Source organism: Suncus etruscus, chromosome 4 (assembly GCF_024139225.1).
Source record: "Suncus etruscus isolate mSunEtr1 chromosome 4, mSunEtr1.pri.cur, whole genome shotgun sequence".
NCBI classification, from domain to species: Eukaryota; Metazoa; Chordata; class Mammalia; order Eulipotyphla; family Soricidae; genus Suncus; species Suncus etruscus.
In genome coordinates this window covers 166,120,345-166,134,559 of record NC_064851.1, presented here as the reverse complement: position 1 = coordinate 166,134,559, position 14,215 = coordinate 166,120,345, and the positions used below count along the sequence as shown (strand labels likewise).

The window sequence follows — 14,215 nt, the reverse complement described above, 5'->3', positions numbered from 1 at the left end:
AATTCTTTCAAACCTGTACATTTTGAGAACCAAAATTCAGAAAGCACAATGGATTTGACTTCTTTCTTTTGGAAACTACCAGGTGGTAGAACCAATGTTCATTTTTAGAGTTCTGTGAAGTAGAGTGATTTTTGTTTTTCATCCATGATTCTAACCAGTAGAACTCTTTGGTCAGTGGATAAGTACAAACCTTTGTCAATTTCTATGATTCTTTTTTTTTTTATGTCTATGCACCTAGACCCTTCTTATTTTCAGAGAATGTTGGAGCTATTCAAAGTAAACAATGACACAGGCACTTTAGCAAATAGCACCAAAGAAAGAATTTGATTTTGAGAGAGATGTCCTTATTTTCAAGAGATAGACCTTCTCTGTGTCTTTTCTCATAAGATTGATTGGTGACTTTGAGCCCAAGGTGCTTAAATTTAAAAACATAGTGGTAGATTTAATTATCCTTATACTCTAAGAACTCACACATCCTTGAAGCTCTATTTCTAAATGTAAATGACTAGCCCAAGTCAAAATAGAAGAAAACAACATGACAAATTTCAAATTAATTCTTGCCCAGTGTATCATGTTTTCACATATTTAATTTCACATATTTAATGGGTTTTAACGCACAGTTGCTCTAAGCAGGAATTTGCTTTATTTAGAAAATAACATCTACTTACCTGGCAGGGGAAATACCATGATCACGAAGGTGGTTTTCCCAGAGTGAGGCCTATCCATTGCACTCCGGATGTGCTGACCCCTGTGATTTCCCCAAATGTGGGAAACTCGACTGCATAATTTGTGATAGTGGGGGACTGCGTTCATGCTCTCCCCTGAAGAAAAAAAAAAGAAAATAACATCAAATCTAAGCTAATCAAATTAAATTGTTTATTGCTACTGTGTATGTGACATGAGACTTTTAGCTTATTGATTATTTTAAAGATCTCAAAAATTTATTTCAAAAAGTAACATTTCACAGTGGCCCTTCACATTTTGAATTGTCTTTCTCTTTTATATTTTCATAATCAATAAAATGAGCATATTGGACAGAGGATGTTGGAGGCTGAGTTTTGTAAATGTGAATTTCTAGGATTTCTTCTCTCCTTTTATTTATGAAAGAAAATTTTTGCCCCAGAGAAATTCTGCTGTCAAGCAGACTCATGAGGGATTGCCACCCTTTGATTTTTAATCTTGATAATCCTTTACACATCAGCTATTGCTGGAAAAGCAGCTATTTCCAGACTCATGATTGAGTTATTTCTTCCTACTCATGTATCTGCAATCAATAGGTCATCTGTAGATACATACTGAGTGGTGCTGAGGTCCAGATAGACTTGCCTTTTTGATAGGGCTTGAGCTCAGTTGAGTTTTTTGTAGCGTGTTTTGTGCTCAAGAAGATGGAATACCTTCAACCTAGGGAGATGCTCTTTTCCATGCCACTGTAAAAATAGAAGAGTTATTTGGGGGATAACTTGAAGTTAGACTATATGCCCAGCATGTGCAAGAGATGATGTTTATCTTTAGCAACAACTGGCCTCCTAAGCACCGCAAAGTATAGCCCTGGTAACTCCTGAGCACTGTCACATGAAACAAGAGTGAAAACAGAAACATAGAAAAGTACATATCTGGCACTGAGGGTAATTTCTGCCACAGATCTTTGGCCAAAGCAGATTCCATAATACTTTGTGTGATGGGCTCCAGCATCACGATTAAATTGTGTATTTAATTCCAGAGTGGAATACTACATGCTGACCTGGCAAAGATTAGGGTGCTTATTCTAAGGGAAATATGGGAATCTCACCTAGGTCAACTACACTCACATCTGTGGTTTAAGTATTTTCATCTAAAATATAAAATTTAAGGAAACATTGAAACATGAATTCCTTCAGAAGGTATGTATTATAACATACCCTTTGGAGTTTTGAAAGACCCCCATGCTCAGTTGTTATTAAGCGCCACCGGGTAGTATTTTGAACATTTCAAAACAAGCAGTTTCAGTGGAGCTGAAATGTACTAATTTCGAATACTTAGCCATCTGGAGCATTAGATGCTTAATTACAGCTGAAACTCATGAATGAATAGTGAGAAGCAGCTTTTCTTTCCATGAGATCGCAATTGTCGTTGCCTTTATTCTCAGGAGAGAAAAAAATGCCAATGGTCATATTATGCCATCTCTTGGGTTTTGTTCTTTATTCTTTTTTATGTGAGCTTCTCTTAAAAACATTGCTAAGCTATGCCAAGATCCTTGTTTCTTTCCCTAAAACAAGCACAAATGCAAATCTATATGCTATGTAAAGCAACAATTGTCATAGGAAAACTACTTATTTTATGTCAGATGCAGTAAAGTTAGTTTCCTGAAATGTTACAAATCCTGCATTTCTTTCTTTTATACTTTTGGATTTGAGTCATAGCCAGTAGAGCGTGGTGGTCTCTCACAGCTATATGCTAGATGTTTAAAGCGTCACTTCTGGCCATACCTGGGAGACTTTGCATCTCCTTGGTTTCAAGTCTTGTATTTCTGTAGACATATTCCTCCTCGTGCAATCTATTTAACACTTTGATGGGGGGTTGCACCCAGCAGTGCTCAGGGATTACTCCTGGCTCTTTGGCTCAGAATTCGCTCCTGGCAGGCACGGGGGACCATATGGGATGCCGGGATTTGAACCACCGTGCATCCTGGATCTGCTGCATGCTATCTCTCTGGCCCTCTCTATATAGCAGTTTTAATAACTAACCACAGTTTAAAAAAATGGCATGAAACAATGACACTGTTTTTGGTATCAGATGTAATTGGTCTGTAATCAATAAACCAAACAATGAAGAGAGCTTTAAAAAGACTTTCATTCAGTGTGATGGCATATTCATAATTTTGTGACATCCAATCTTGACAGATATTCCGTGTCTTATGTTTTCATCAGCACCTGAGCAGAGTAAAGGTTGGTAAATTAACTAATTCTTGGCTGGTTACATATAGCTTGAGATCTAATTTAACTCCCTTCCTTGCCGAGGAAGATTTTACAGTCTGGTGAAGTGTCGAAGAGACCCAGATAAAATAGTCAACTGAAAAGCTGACAGTGAATGCCTTGCTACAGTTCTCCAAGTGCTGTAGGCAACCTTCTTCCCCACACCCTATTTCAATTAGGTCTATTTGTTCATGCCTCTCCACCACCTTGTTTTAACCTCTCTGGCCTTGTGAGATGTAGAGATTTATTATAGCATGCAGCATTCTTTTTTTTGTGTACTTATTTTCTCCCTGTGTCATTAGCCCATAAGTGCCAGTGAAAGTACTTCGATTGATTCACTGATAGATATGTGCACGTGGACAGGGCTGGGTGGAGACTTAGCATGGAGGTCAGTATCACTAATTGTATGAATGGATGGCCGTGAGTGAGAGAAGATTGAATGCATCCATACCAAGGTAGGAGGCAAAAGAGAGCTTATGCTAGTGTCTGGCGTGTGACATGGAAGTCAACTAATTTAGGTTTTAGTGATAGCTGACTGGGCTTTAGTATGTTAATGAGAGTGGAGAGAGGGGAATGTAGTAGATCAGGAAAAAATGTGGTGATCACCATTTTCCTCCTTTGTCCCCCCCCCCACCCCCCCGTTCAGTTTCTGGATCAGACATACAAACACATATTAACACTTTGATGCTGGATCTCGCCCTCACTCCCCCAAGACTCTGCTTTCCCCTTTTAGTTGTGCTGGGGATTTAAGCATGCCATAATGTCCCAGGGTCTGGGATAGCAATGTGACAAAGTTCCAGCCTAGCTAGCGGAAGGCCTTAAGTTTGATTTCCCAATAGCATTCCATTGGTGCCAGTGGCAGTGAAGTCAGATCTTTAGGATTATATAGAAAATGTGCAATCACCTTGTCACTGAATATGCTGTGATAATAGCTGCTCACAACTCTCCTGTGGTTGGGTGCTCTTGCAATGAAGGCTCCTGGTTCTGTATTTCAGACTAAAGATAGAGATCCTAGTCAAACCCATTTTGCATGGATGGAGCTGTAGATTGGAAAAGGTTAACACGCAGCCATAAGACTCTGCTAGAATTCTAACCCCCTTCTGTTGATCATGTTTTAAAGTCATGTTTTGCTCAAGGGAAAGAGAAAAGAAAGAAAACTAAGGTCTAGTTCGTTTGACGGATTGATTTTGATTCCCTTTTCTTTCTCCTATGTAAAAACCACATTGGGACAAACATTCATTCGTTCATTCATTTAAGCAATCAATATGTATTGAATTTCTAGTTCTGTTGGGATGCAGCAAATCACTCATTTGCCTGATCAACAAATAGTTTCTGAATCTCCCTTCACTGTCTGTATTCTGTGGCAGGCACCATTTGAGGACATGCAAATTTGTCAGTAAATTACTGTCAAAGACCTCTTTCCACCTCCACTCCCACATTCATTCTCTTTAGGGGTGACCTTGAGCTATACCAATTCTGTGTTCAGGAGGTACTACTGATTGTGTTCAGGGAGCCCTATGTGATACCAGGGATTATGAGGTTGACTGTGTCATGCAAGGTTTATGCTATACCATCTTGTACTTTTTTTTTGTTTTTTTGTTTTTTGGGTCACACCCGGCAGTGCTCAGGGGTTACTCCTTGCTCTATGCTCAGAAATTACTCCTGGTAGGCTCGGGGGACCATATGGGATGCCGGGATTTGAACTACCATCCTGCATGCAAGGCAAACGCCTTACCTTCATGTTATCTCTCCGGCCCCACCATCTTGTACTTTCACTCTGACCCTTGAAGTTTACATTCTTGAGAAAACACTAAACATTATCAATTACAAAATAAAATTAAATAATATATAACGTATATATGCATATTTTAATTAAAAGGTATCAACTGATGTAGAAACAGGAAAAGTCAAAGCTTTGGTCATGGACAAGGACTAAAGAGGCAAATTTTCACATTAAATGAGAAGTTCAGGGGCCAGAAGCAGTATCACAGTGGTAGGGTGTTTTCCTTGCAGGAGACTGGCCCAGGATGGACCTGGGATCTCTGGCATCCCTTATGGCTCTCCCCTCCAGCTAAGGCGTGATTTCTGAATATTTCAGGAATAGCCCCTGAGTGTCATTGGGTGTGGCCCAACCTCCCCTCCCCCAAAAGGAAAGGAAAAAAAAAGGAGGAGTTCAGAGGAGGTTATGGCCAGAAGCTGCCATTCTAGGGAAGACATGAAAGACAAAGGGCAAGGGCCCTCTGAACTTTGTGGCAAGTGTGGGGTGGTGGTGAAAGAAGTGAAAAACATATTTTCCCCTTACACATTCCTGATGGGAGTTGTCTGTCTCTTTCTCATGCAATGCAATGTTCCCCCCTCAACCTCCCCTCTGTGTTAACTACCTGCTTGTCTTTTATCTACTGAGTTACAGGTGCTGATCCATTTGCTGGCTCCCCATGGTTTTACAGACCCTGCATTAATTGTGCTGAAGACATCTTGGAGACTTAATGTCTGGATCCCGCTCACTTGGAGACTTGAAGTCTGGACCCTACTCACACCTACCCCCAAAACCTCCGGATTCCCCCATATCAAAGCCCATTCCTGTTTCCTCTGTAAAAATAACACAGCCCACCTGAAAACTGTATAAAAACCCCTTGATTTCAGACTTTGGGGTTCGCAACCTCTGCTCTGCTCTGAGCACGTTTCGAACCTCTGATCGATCAGATTAAACTTGGAACTTGCCTGCAATTTGCTGAGCACGTGCCTTTTTCACTATTCTGTGCTGGGCAACTGGGGGGTCGGGTCGTCCGGATTTTTCATTTTTGGCGAGCCAGCCAGGAGACCCTTACACACCCCACCCGAGCCGGACGAGTGAACAAGGTCTGCTTGGTGAGTTCCCTGGGATCCCTTCTCCCTCCTCCTCCCCTTAGCTCACTCTCTAGTTCCCCGTGTGCTTTGCTCTGGGTTTATCTGTGGGAAGCGCTATTGCAAACAGACCTGATAATCGACTAAGGGGCTTAGTCGTGGAAGTGTGTGACTTTGGAATCCCAGACTGAGGTTCCCACTCGATGCGTATACCGAGTGGCAAAGGAGTTGACGAACTCCAACGCAAAGTCACATCCCTGGCCGCGCGCACCAGGGTGCCTAGGAGGCGATTTAAAGCAACGGGGAAGACGTTCCCTGGTTGCAGGAAGGAGGTCTGTCTGTGTAAAGGTTTGTCTGCGTCGTAGGTTTGCTTTCTGTCGCTATTATTGAATTTGAAACTGTTGTTGGAATATTGGCTTGCGATTTGAGTTGAATATCTGGCAATTCTGATATCGTCATTGTGTTTCTCTATTGTGAGTCCCTTGGGGCTCGTCCTTTGATTGTTGAGCCGAAAAACTTTCTGTTTAAGATCTCTCACTAACTGTATCTAAACTAACGCTACTGAGTCCGACCGCAAAAGTCCCCCGGAGCCAGGTACCCCGTCTTCTCCATAAAAGACGTGGTCCGATAGATAAATCCTGGTGAAGAATAAAGGGTCTCAGTCAAGTCTCTCCAGATAGACTTGCCCTCCAGCAAGACAAACTGAGCTCCGGTTAGGAACACATTGGTTTAAGCAATACACTTCTCCCTCAAGTGGTCGGACATTCTCTTTTTCTATGTCTTCTGTGACTAGTTCTTTCTGTCCTCTTACTTGTAACTGGACTAATCCAGCCTCATATTCTGGTACACTCATCCCAGTTTGTTGTTTTCTCTCTACGGAACACCCTACCCTTGTTTTCGTGTTCCAAATCGGACTCTGTATTGTGTTTTTTTTATTCCTTGTTGGTTGTTACACTGTTAGGTGTGGAAAGAGGGCTTGATATATTGCTGTGTGAAAGAGAGGCTTGGTAACAGCTGTTTGTGCATAAGGCTGGTGAGACCAGGCAGCAATGGGACAGGTACAATCCACACCACTTGCTCTTACACTAGAGCACTGGAAAGAAGTTAATAAAAGGGCAAAAAAACAGTCTTGGGTTATAAAGAAGAGAAAATGGCAGGCATTTTGCTCTTCTGAATGGCCCTCCTTTGGTGTAGGGTGGCCTAAGGAAGGCTCTTTTCATTTGCCATCGGTACGGAAAGTAAAAAGCGTTATCTACCGCGCCAAACCCGAGGGACACCCAGAACAGGAGTCCTATATTCTTGTTTGGGAAGATTTGTGTGAAAGCCCCCCGGAATGGATGCGCCCCTTTCTGTTTCCAACAGCTCCCGACAGCCTGGTCGCCTTGCCGCCTGACCCTGAGCGCTCTTCCTTACCCCCACCTACTAACCATAGCATTCTTCCCGTAAGAACCCAAGAAGGAGGCGCCCCGGAGGAGATAACGAAGCCAGCCCCTCCCGGCTCACCTCTATGCCCACCACAGTTCCCCAACATTTATCCAGATACAACTGATCTTCTTCTTTTCGAGCCCCCCCCTTACAGGCCCACAGAACGGAGATTCGCCCAGCCTGCATCCACACAACGGGAGGCACCTGTCTCCCCTGCGTCTCCCTCAACTTGCGAAAGTTCAGAGAAGCAGGGAGCAGGTCAGGGGGCGTGGCCGCTTCCCGGGTCTGCAGAGCGGGGAGCGTCTGCCCAACCTGCGTCTCCCTCAACTTGTGAAAGTTCGGAGAAGGGAAGGGCAAACGGGGGGCGTGGTGGGTCACCCCAGCGCCTGCCTCGATCTGCGGGAATGCAGGAAGTGCAGACCAGGGGACGCTGCGGCTCACCGCAGCGCCTGCATTTGGGAGAGGGGAACCATCCACACTGTCAGCTCCCACTGCCCCTCCCCAGCCACCACCACCACTATTAACCAAGGGGCATGACCGGGCCCCTTGCCTGCCTTCTGTTTTAACAACAGACGGACAGGAATCATACTATCCACCCTCCCCCCCTGACTCAGAGGGAGGGGATGGACGCACAGGACCAGCTGCAGGGACCCGGAGCCAGCTAAGAGGACAAAGCTCTGCCCCTCTTGCAGCATCTATAATGCCACTAAGACCAGTGGTCCCCAACGTTCCTTTGCCCGATGGGCATGGTGGAAATATGCCTACCTTACAGTACTGGCCTTTTCCCTCCTCTGATTTGTACAATTGGAAGCTAAATCATCCTTCTTTTTCAGAGGACCCTACTAAATTAATCAACCTTTTTGACTCCCTAATGAACACTCATCAACCAACCTGGGATGATTGCCAACAACTGATAAAAACCCTCTTTACTACTGAGGAACAAAATAGAATCCTGGCCGCAGCACGGAAAAATGTGATTGGGAATGGTGGTTTAATCACCGACAGGCCTGATGAAATAGATGACATCTTTCCTTTGCGCAGACCTGACTGGGACCCCAACGCTCCTGGAGGTAGGGAACATCTGTCCACTTATCGCCAGACACTCATGAGAGGTCTCCGGGAAGCTGCTAGGAAACCCACAAATTTAGCCAAGGTAAAAGAAATAATACAAGGGCCAGAGGAGCCACCAGCTGTCTTCCTAGAAAGACTAATGGAGGCATATAGGCGATATACCCCATTTGACCCTGCTTCTGAGGTCCATCAGGCATCAGTAATCATGGCTTTTGTAGGACAGTCAGCAACAGATATTAGAAGGAAGTTACAGCGGCTAGAAAACATACAAGGCAAAAATTTGCAGGATGTGTTAAAAGAGGCAGAAAAGATATATGAGAAAAGAGAAACAAAAGAAGAGAGAGAAGAAAGGTTAGAAAAGGAACGTAGAGAGTGGGAAGAAGAGAGAGAAAAGCGTAAGAAGGAAGAGGAAGAGAAAGAAAGATTAGAGAGAGAGCGGAAGGAAGATCGGAGAGATTACAGGAGAACTAAGCAAATAGCAAGAGCCCTGGCCGTAGCAGTCAGTGCAGAAAGGGCAGACAGGGACCTGGGCCCACGTAAGAACCCGGGATGGGGCTCAGGCCCGCGTCGCGATTTAGGATCACGACGGAAGCCGCGCAAGCTCGAGAAGGACCAGTGTGTTCGATGTGGACAGATAGGGCACTGGGCACGGGAGTGCTCCCAACCCCCGAAACCTCGCTCAACAAAGACCCTAGCAATAGACTCCGAATGAGGGGGTCGGGGCTCCAATCCCCTCCCGGAGCTCAGGGCTAAGTTTAAAGTGGAGGGGACTCCCGTGGATTTTGAGTTAGATTCAGGAGCAGTATATTCAGTCCTGAAGAAACCACTAGGGCCATTGGCAAACAAAATAACTTTAGTACAGGGAGCAAATGGAAGCAAGTACAGACCCTGGACTACTAGTCGTACAATGGATCTGGGGAGAGGAGAAATAAAGCACTCCTTCCTGGTCATTCCAGACTGTCCTTCACCTTTAATGGGTCGAGACCTATTAACTAAATTAAGGGCACAAATTACTTTTGAGGAAACAGGCCCTGAGGTAATTTTTAGGAATCCAAAAGTCCAACCTATTGGAACATCCATTTTAACCATGAGAGCTGAAGACGAGTATAGAATATTTGAGGAAGAAATCCATACCTCCAAAACAGATCTGGACTGGTGGTTAGAAATAGCACCAGCAGCATGGGCCGAGACTGCTGGACTAGGGCTGGCAAAACTACAGGCACCAGTAGTGGTGGAATTAAAGGCAACCGCAACCCCTGTAAGAATCAGGCAATACCCCATGAGTCAAGAAGCAAAGCAGGGAATAACTCCCCACATCAGAAAGCTCTATAAGCAAGGAATTCTGGTAAAATGCCAGTCCCAATGGAATACTCCACTCCTCCCTGTCAAGAAACCTAGCTCCGGGGACTATAGACCAGTACAGGACTTGAGGGCAGTTAATGCCCGGGTGGAAGACATTCACCCTACGGTGCCCAACCCCTACAATCTGCTTAGTACCCTCAGTCCAGACAGAATTTGGTACACTGTGTTGGATTTGAAAGACGCCTTCTTCTGCTTACCCTTGCACCCAGCTAGCCAGCCGTTGTTTGCTTTCGAGTGGACAGACACGGAGGCCGGCATCTCAGGCCAGCTGACATGGACACGACTCCCGCAAGGATTTAAAAACTCCCCCACCATTTTTGATGAAGCTTTGCATCAGGACCTAAGTGCTTTTCGCGAACAACACCCACAGGTAACTCTGTTAGAGTATGTCGATGACCTGCTGATCGCTGCCGAAACCGAGGGCAGTTGCAGGCAAGCCACTCTAGATTTGCTACAAGAGCTAGCCCAGCTGGGATACCGGGCCTCTGCCAAGAAGGCCCAATTATGCAGACAGGAGGTAACGTTCCTAGGATATACCCTACGTGATGGCAAACGATGGCTGACGGAGGCTCGGAAAAAAGTAGTTGCCCAAATCCCGCCACCAACAACACGGCGACAGCTGCGTGAGTTCCTGGGAACAGCAGGGTTTTGCCGTTTATGGATTCCGGGTTTTGCCAACCTGGCAGCACCTCTATACCATCTCACAAAGGGAGATGCAGCATTTGAATGGACTCCTGATTGCCAACAAGCCTTCGATGCAATCAAGACGGCCCTGCTGTCCGCCCCAGCGCTGGCTCTACCTGATGTGAGTAAGCCATTCACTTTATTTCTGGAAGAAAGAGGCGGGGTGGCCAGAGGCGTCTTAACCCAAACACTCGGGCCGTGGAAAAGACCGGTTGCCTACTTATCAAAGAAATTGGACACAGTAGCCAGTGGCTGGCCCAAGTGCCTTAGGGCAATTGCAGCCGCGGCCCTTTTGGTAAAAGATGCTGACAAGATCTCCCTTGGGCAAAAGCTAACTATAGTAGCCCCACATGCACTGGAAAGCATCATCCGCCAGCCTCCGGACCGGTGGCTCTCAAACGCAAGAATTACACACTATCAAAGTATTCTGCTAGACAAAGACAGAATTCATATCGGAGTACCCGCCACCTTAAACCCGGCCACTCTGCTGCCTGAAGAAGAAGCAGAGCCGGTACTGCACAAATGCCAAGACATACTGGCTGAGGAAAGCAGTACCAGAAAAGATCTCCAGGACCAGCCGTTAAAGCAGTCAGATGTGATATGGTTTACAGACGGGAGCAGTTTTGTAAAAGGAGGAGAAAGAAGAGCCGGAGCAGCAGTAGTAAGCAATCATAAAGTGGTTTGGGCCCAACGGCTGCCAGATGGAACTTCTGCTCAGCGGGCAGAACTAATTGCATTAACAAAAGCTTTAAAATTAGCAAAGGGGAAGAAAGCCACCATCTACACAGATAGTCGGTATGCTTTTGGAACCGCCCACGTCCATGGCATAATTTATCAAAGACGAGGGCTGCTGACTTCAGCGGGAAAGGACATTAAAAATAAAAAGGAAATACTGGAATTATTATCTGCCCTTCAACTCCCCAAAGAACTGGCCATCGTTCACTGCCCCGGACATCAAAAAGGAAATGGAGCAGTAGCAGCAGGGAACCGAAAAGCAGATGCAGAGGCAAAGGCTGCAGCTGAGGGACTACTGCCCTGCCCCGTCGCAGGACCAAGGCCACTTCAGGAGGAGGCATTAGTATGGGTCAGAGAAGACATCCCTATACCTCCACTCAAGCCGGAGTGGAAAACTACAAAAATTGCTGAACTAGATCCGGAAGAAATAGAAGAGCCTGACCCAGAGGCAAGAAGGTTGTTGCCACTCAAGGAAGTACCTAGACAAGAGAAAACTTCAAGAATTCAAGAGTACCTAAAAACACTCCATCGCCTCACCCACCTAGGGCCCAGGAAAATGTTAGAAATTGCAAGAGACTGGCTGGGGGACACGCGCCCCGAGGAAATAAAAAGACTTGCAGAACAAGTTGTTAAGTTGTGCCAGCCATGTCAGCTGGTAAATGCCTACCCTGGAAGAATCCAAATGGGAAAACGATTAAGAGGAACACGACCTGGACAGCACTGGGAGATTGACTTCACCGAGATCAAGCCCACCAAATATGGACTGAAATACCTATTAGTTTTTGTGGACACTTTTTCCGGCTGGGTAGAAGCCTACCCCTGTAAAAATGAAACTGCGCAAATGGTATCTAAGAAAATTCTAGATGATATTTTCCCCAGGTTCGGACTTCCCCAGGTAATCGGGTCCGATAACGGACCTGCTTTCGTGGCCCAGGTAAGTCAGGGATTGGCCAGGGCTCTGGGAATCAATTGGAAGCTACATTGTGCCTATCATCCCCACAGCTCAGGACAGGTAGAGCGTATGAATAGAACTATTAAGGAGACTTTAACTAAATTATCTCTAGAGACTGGCGTAAGTGACTGGATTTCCCTCCTCCCTTCAGCCCTTTTCCGGGCTCGAAACACCCCTCTCCCCTCCCAGTGTAGTTTAACCCCTTTTGAAATCCTATATGGGGCTCCTCCCCCAGTAAAAGTTATAACTGATACTTATGAACCTTCTCTTGCTTCCTCTTCCCCCTTGGCTGCCCGACTGGCTGCTGTCACCACGCTGCAAAAGTGCATCTGGAAAAATCTTCAGCAGGCATACGAGCCCGGGGACCTGACAGTACCACACAACTACAAGCCAGGAGACTCAGTCCTCGTGCGGCGACATCGTGCTCTAACACTAGAACCCAGGTGGAAGGGACCGTATGTTGTCCTCCTCACGACCCCTACTGCAGTTAAGGTAGACGGTATTGCGGCGTGGATACACGCCTCACATTTAAAGCCAGCACCAATAGAATTTAATCAGAATGAGTGGGCAGTGGAGCGAGCAGAAAACCCGCTCAAAATCCGGCTTAAACGCCAGCAAACTGCTCCTCCTGCCTCAACTCCTGTGGTTACTTCTAATGCCCCCAGTCTTAGGGGGGTTTGATCGGCCAGTGGAACACCAAAAGCTGCTAAGGACTCTCTACGGTAACCCCTGTGACTGCCCCGGAGGTCATCAGTTCAAACCTGAGTACCGAGCTACACAGGCAGTCGACTGTGGCACTAAAACGGCCTATCTCCAGCTCAAGCCAACAGCTTCCACAGGTGAAATCAAGGCTCAGTGGGTATGTAAGCAAAAACCCCAACCCCTTCCCCCGGACACGAAAGGAACCTGCCCCCCAGGATGTGTAGAGCTAACTCAGGTACACTCACGGTGCTATAAAACCTATCAGCAGTGCGTTAAAAATGGCCAACTCTACCTGGTGGCGAAACTAACTGATACCTACAAGGGGAGCACTGGAGGTGAATGGGGTCCTGAAACTTTTAAAACTCCATACGGGGCAGCACATTGTCTAGCAAATATTGGAGATGTGGTCTGCTGGCCTCTAAAGGCCCCTTTACATATATCAGATGGGGAGGGCCCACAGATCAAGAAAAAGAAAAGGAAGCCATAGAATGGGCCGAAAAGGAAGTTTATAACCTAATGCCAAACTGGCCCAAGCACCCCTCCCTTCAAGCTAGGGTGCTAAATGAGGATCTGGATTCAAATATACACGAGATTCTAAAGTACACTCACAAGCTCTTAAATCAAACCAACCCAAGCTTAGCGGCTGACTGCTGGCTATGCATGAAAATGAGTAACGATTGGCCATTAGCAATACCTGTGCCTAAACCAAATATAAGTAGCTTTTCAAACTGCACCTATACCAAGCCCTTTAAGGTAATCCCTCAGGAATTTGACTCCTCCACTTGCTATGTTAGAAATTACTCACTAACCATAGATTTAGGGCAAGTACCAACAACAAGGTGCTCTAACATCTCCGAAGTCTCGTTGGACTTGGGATGCCTCCCCCCAGGACAGGTCTGGGTCTGTGGAGGAAATTTGGCTTATCCAGTGTTACCCAGAAATAGCACAGGCATTTGTGCACCTGCCTTCCTGCTACCCAACATTGATGTTCTCCCAGGAACTGAACCAGTCCCTCTTCCCAGCATAGACCTCCTGGGAGGACACCGAACTCGAACTCGTAGGGCTGTAGTATTACTACCCCTGCTGGCTGCGTTAGGTGTGGTCGGAGGATTAGGAATGGGAGCTGCAGGGTTAGGAGTTTCATTGGACCGGTATAATAAGTTATCTGATCGACTGGCCTCAGACATCCGGCAGGTTTACAAGTCTATCCAGGACCTACAAGACCAGCATGACTCACTCGCCCGGGTGGTCCTGCAAAATCGGAGGGGACTAGACTTAATCCTAGCCGAGAAAGGAGGATTGTGTGTAGCTTTACAAGAAGAATGTTGCTTTTATGTTAATAAATCCGGAATAGTACGAGACAGAATAAAGAAACACCAGGAAGAATTAGCAAAGCGAAGGGAGGAACTCTATGATCAACCGTTATGGTCTCTATGGGGAGGAATCCTCCCCTACCTCCTGCCTCTACTTGGTCCACTGCTAAGTGTAC

At 46.0% G+C, this 14,215-nt stretch overlaps 1 non-coding gene across 1 annotated transcript; it reads left to right on the top strand.

Moving 5' to 3' along the window:
- The first annotated feature begins 660 nt into the window (after positions 1–660).
- LOC126008434 (U1 spliceosomal RNA) lies at positions 661–824 on the top strand. The gene has a single exon (XR_007495765.1). It is a non-coding gene; the product is annotated as a U1 spliceosomal RNA (small nuclear RNA).
- The last annotated feature ends 13,391 nt before the right edge of the window (positions 825–14,215 follow it).